This window comes from Barbus barbus (genome assembly GCF_936440315.1).
Source record: "Barbus barbus genome assembly, chromosome: 18".
Lineage (NCBI taxonomy): Eukaryota > Metazoa > Chordata > Actinopteri > Cypriniformes > Cyprinidae > Barbus > Barbus barbus.
The window spans coordinates 8810384-8816383 of NC_136746.1; positions in this window are offsets into that span (position 1 = coordinate 8810384).

Below are 6000 nucleotides of genomic sequence, written 5' to 3' on the forward strand. Positions count from 1 at the left end.
CAGCTCTGGGCGAGGGTGACGATAGTGCCCCCCCCCCCCCCCCCCCCCCCCGTGAGAGGAGATCTCTCCTGACAGAAAGCCGTCGAGGAGAGACAACATATCCGAGAACCATACTCGGCCCGGCCAGAACGGTGCTACCAAAAGTAGGCTGACCTCGTCCCAGCGCACTCTCGCCAGAACTCCCGGGAGCAGAGCGATCGGGGGAAAAGCGTACAGACGAAGCCTCGGCCAGGTCTGTACCATAGCGTCCAGTCCAGAGGAGCTGGAGGAACTAGAGAGAACCAGAGGGGCATAACACTGACTCTTGAGTTGCAAAGCCAAAAACTTTACATATCTGCTTCACCACCTCAGGGTGAAGCATCCATTCCCCGGCCCTGAGACAAGAACGAAGGTTGTCTCGACATGTCTAAGGCACGTAGGCATCGCCGCGTGACCTTGATCATGTGAAGCGGGTTTCCCCTTGGGGAGAACCCCTTGGTCTTGGGCCCCCACTGTAGGGGTCTCATGTACAGCAGGCCAAAAGTTATCACGTTTGACGCAACTGCCATGAACCCCAGCAGTTTCTGAAACTGCTTGACAGTGAGAGACCGGCCCTCTTTCACTCTCTTGACTGAGGTGAGGATCGACTCGATCCGAGCAGGAGACATACGTGCCTGCATCGTGGTCGAATCCCACAGCATGCCTAGATAAGTGGTTCTCTGTACTGGAGAAAGTACACTTTTCTTGGTGTTCAGTCTCAACCCTAGCACTTTCATGTGCGCGAGAACGGCATCTCGATGTCGAGTCGCCACTTGCTCTGATAGAGCTGAAATCAACCAATCGTCGATATAATTGAGTATGCGGACGCCCTGGAATCACAAGGGAGCTAGAGCAGCATCCATACACTTCGTAAAAGTGCGGGGTGAGAGTGCAAGGCCGAAAGGAAGAACCCGTTATTGGTAAGCTTTGCCCCCAAAGCAAAACCTCAGGAACTTCCTGTGAAAGGGAAGGATGGAGACGTGGAAATATGCATCCTTAGATCTATCATGACAAACCAGTCCTCGGACTTGGCCTGAGACACGACTTGATGAGTGTAAGTACCCTGAACTTCAGAGCGCCGAACTGAATACAATGACCTTTCTTTACAGTACACAGGACCCACTGAGATACATTTGGCAGTAGTTTCCACACTGCCAGATGGAGTACTAAGGGAACCAGTCTCTTGAGACTGGCCTCTGGTGTGCCTAGAACTGCTAGCCCGGTGTCCTGAAGCGGAGGACCGGCAGGAGACGGCCAAACCAGGAGCTCTAGAGACGCCCGCAGGGGCAGCGAGCTTCTCAGCTCCGCTGCACTTCGGGGCGGAAGAAACTGATACCACGCCCATCAGGGCTTCTTGGCCGAGGACCCCTTAGACTTAAGAACGGTCCGCAGATCCGGCTTAGCCTAGAGGTCCCTGACCCAGAGCGAACGGCCCCACCTCGGTGGGGTGCGAGTAGCCACGCTCTGTTTTGTGCCTCTCTGTACGAGGGGCTGGCACGTGGCGAGGGCTGCTCCCATCCAGCAGCCCACTGAGCTAGAGATAGGCGAGGGAGAAACCGCTGAAACGCTGCCGCCTGTTTACGGGCCTCTTGGTACCTGTCGACGACGGAATTGACGGCGTCACCGAATAGGCCAGAAGGCACAAGCGGGGCGTCCATGAGGAAGACCCTATCTTCTCCATGTCAGATAGGGTCAACCACAGACAGCGTTTCTAAGGAGCTCAGAGATCAGCTTATATTTCAGTCGAATTGAGCTCCTATCCCTCATCTAGTTCTCTAAGCAGGTACGTCGGCTTGGTACACCTGTAACACTGCCATGGTGCGCAGACACGCACCAGCCTGACCTGCAGCCGCGAGCCTTCAGAGGACAAACATACACAGGAAAAAGCGTCTGTACCACTCGAGGCGTCGCTTCTGATATGAATGAGAATGGCGCCTCGGCAACGCGCGCTGCAACAGCGAGCTCTCCCTCAAAGGGGGAAGAACCGCACCGTGGGCTTCCACGAGCGAGAGCGCTAGATCTGGGGAATGCAGGAGGAGATAGGGCGAACCCGTCTCCAAGCCGTTCACCAGATCCATGTTGCGATCCCCGCGATCTGACTCTCCGCCGTGCCTCAGCAGTGGCGGGAATACAAGATGTTACTACTACCGAGCTGCTTCCAGGTAGTAGGGGTCAGAGGCCAGGGAATCTGGGTAAAGGGCAGGACAGGGCAAAATACGATAACAAACAAGACAAGACTCAAGACAACACAACGACACAAGACAGACAAAATAAAATCTAAATCAAAAGAGAAAACAAAACTAGATGAATGCACAATCAAAAAAACAAGAACTAGACAGAACTAGAAAAAACAAAAAGGAACCGAGGATATAAAATAACAAGATAAGAGATCTAAAAATCACTTGAGCAAGATCAAAGGATAACTTTAGGACCAAGAAACAGGTAAACACCAAAACGAACCAGCCAAGACACAAGGGAAAGGAACACAATAGGCTTGTTTGAGATGCGCCTTGCCTCGCCTGTAATTTAGTCGAGAGTAGGCGGCTGCAGTGAGGGGAGGAGTGAAAAAAGTGCAGGCAAGCCGGACACTTCCTGAATCTCGTTGTGTCGTTGGACTGCAAACATCAGCAATGGAAGAGATCGCGTTCGCATTCTTTATCGCACTTTGTGGATGCCTTTTATAATCAAAGCCATAATGAGAAATGAGGAGCACACAGATGCTGCACTAAATTTACACTGTTATCCCTAATTATGGGTTAAACATTTCAGAGTGGGATATGGCACAGCTGATTAACCTAATTATGTGTATCCTACTTAAGGGACAGTTTACCCCCCCCCCCCCCCCCCCCCCCCCCAAAAAAATATTTGGGGTGAACTATCCCTTTTTTACATGAAACATTCCATATAAATATATTACACAATTGTTTGTCACCTTAATGTAAATTTGAATTTCATGTTTAATGATTAGGAAAAGTGTGTACAGCAAATTATTATTCAAAATTAATATGAAACGAAAACACATTTTAAATTAAGAAATTAGCATGCATGTGTGGGCTTTGTTTACTGCACTCCTGAAATAAGACATACCCAGATAAAGATCTCAGATAAAAACACACAAACATGAGACCTAATTGCAAAACCGTCACATTAGATGTAGCCTATGCATGCATGTATTGATGGATTGACTAATTTATTTAATGGAATAATGTTGTACAAAAATGTAAATGTACAAAATTAACACCAGCATACAATACATAAAGAGAAAATTACAACAAACAGGACTTCAAACTAAGAAAATAAAAATAAAAGGGTAAATAAATAAAGCACGTGTCCTAATTACTAATAAATTACTATAGAAAAAGTAAATAGTATTAGGCTATAGCTAATGGACTTCTTAGGATTAAGGGGAAAAAATATCAGATGACATTCGCAGCCAATGAGCATTAAGCTGTGTCGTCAGCAAGTCGTTTCCCATGATGCTTTTGATCAGCGCAGTTGGTGGAGAGCAACTGCGCTCGACTGCAGAATCCGACACGTGCGCCTTGCGCTCGCGAGAGATTTTTGACATACGTCAGCATGACATCAGAGCAAGGCGGACCGCCCTCGGACACATTTCTAACCGGCATGCATCTCGCGCTGATCACCGGTGATCGGTTCTGCGCAGATTTTGCTCATCTCAAACAAGCCTAATATAAAGCAGCAGGGCACACGAGGATCAGGTGAACACAATCAAGCAAACGAGGACTAGACAAGGGGGCGTGACCATGGGAAACAGGGAGGTTGGACAAGAGAAGCATGTGGCAAACACAAACAGAGACAGAGCCATGTGCTCAGACACAAAACAAACAAAGAAACATTGACCAGGGACAAGACAGACAAGACTGTCAGGGTAGGATCCTGACAAAATGTTGATTTATTATCAATGTTGGTAACAGTTGTGCTGCTTAATATTTTTTTGGAACCTGTGATACTTTTTTTCAGGATTCTTTGAGGAATAAAAAGTTAAAAAGGACAGAATTTATTTAAAATAGGAATCTTTTGTAACAATTTTTCAGCAAGGATGTGTTACATTAAAGGGGTCATCGGATGCAAAATTCACTTTTCAAGTTGTTTGAACATAAATGTGTGTTGGAAGTGTGTGTACACATCCATCCTATAATGATAAAAATCCACCCAGTGTTTTTTTTTTAAATCCCCTTTTTCAAATCAGGCTGTTCAGAGATTCCCGGCAGAAAGACGTAGTTCTGCACAGGCACTCCCACGATAGTTGATTGACACAACCGTCTTACCTTAGACCCGCCCTGAGTGAGCTGTCATCCGTCTGCTATTGTGTCTACTCCGGTGCAGGGGAAGACAAGATGTCTCATATTAAGCGATTGAGGTGTTTTGTTGTTGGATGTAGTAATGAATATAGCAGTCTCCCGACATCTGAGCCGCTGAAGACACAGAGGATTAATGTTACTTTAGCTTTGAAGGGAATGCCCCGATCTGCCTAAATGCGTTTATGTTTGCACAAATCATTCGTGATCCGGCTTCATCTACAGAAGAAGTGAGTATACAGGTTTTTTATGAATCTTTGCAAATTGCCTTTCCTAATAATGTGCTAGTTAGCCAGTTTAACAGCTAAAGTAAACAGTACTGCTTGTCACCCCACGGAAGAGAGGGGCGGGGTCAGCAGAGCTCATTAGCATTTAAAGCAACATGGATTAAAAAACAGCTTGCTGAAAACAGAGCTGATTTTGACAGGGTAAAAAGGTGTTTTTTTACACTACCATTGAGCAATTTTAACCAAAGTATGTTATAGACTTTTAATTAAGACCCTAAAGAATCATATCAACTTGTGCAAAATGGGCATCCGATTACCCCTTGAATAAAAAGATCTCTATTTTGAATAAATGCTGTTCTTTTTAACTTTTATATCTTTGTAATCAAAGAATCCTGAAAAAGATATCACAGGTTCAAAAAAATATGCAGCACAACCGTTTCTAACATTGGAAAAGAAAAGAAAAAACTTTTAAATTATTAAAATAGAAAACTTGTTTTAAATTTGAATAATATTTAACAATATTATAGTTTTTTTCTGTAATTAAATTAATTTATCTTAAATAAATGCAGCCTTGGTGAGCATAAGAAACATAAAAAAAAAAAAAAGATTAGGCTACTTTTGAATGGCAGTAGGCTATATGTAATAGGGCGGTCAAATTTCAAGGGTTAATGCAAATTCATTTTAACGGCACTAATTTTATTAACACAGAATTAACGCAGCACACATTTTCTGTTTGACTCGTATTCTAGCCCATAGTTGGAGAAATGGAGATGCACAGTGTTGCCAATGCCAACTTAGCGACTTTGGAAACACCCTTTAGCAACTTTTTTCCCCCTCTTCAAAAAAGCGCCTAGCGATAAATCTTTAGGGTTTGCCCAAACCTTGTTTAGTTTCTGAGACTTGCCGGTACTACCGTGCGAGGTCTTGCTGTCCCCGCGCGCGCGCACACACCTCTGTGGAAGTAAATTGCTCAGTGCAAAGAAAGAGATGTATAATGGGAACCTGGTATTTCTTTTTTCATGTGTCTAATAGACATGAACAAGTTCTTTGAAAAACATCTAAACGTGTCTAGTCTTCATGCTCTATGTTACTATGGTTTCAATAATAATAAACATACAGGAAGATTTGCATAAAGCATCCATATTTGTCCATGCTCATGTTGATTTCAAGCATTAACTTGAAAAGTATTAAAGGTAGCCTACATTTGAACAAATAAAAATGTGGGATTAAGTTGCGATTAATCACAAGTTAACTCATTACAACCATGTGATTAATCGCGATTATTTTTAATCGATTGACAGCCCTAATATATGAAAAACATATGTGAATGGAGAGCAGCTCGTACATTTAAATCTACAAACCACATACCAGCCAGAGTTAAAAAAAAAGAAAAGTAAAGTAAAGAAAAGAAAAGAAAAGAAAAGAAAAGAAAAGAA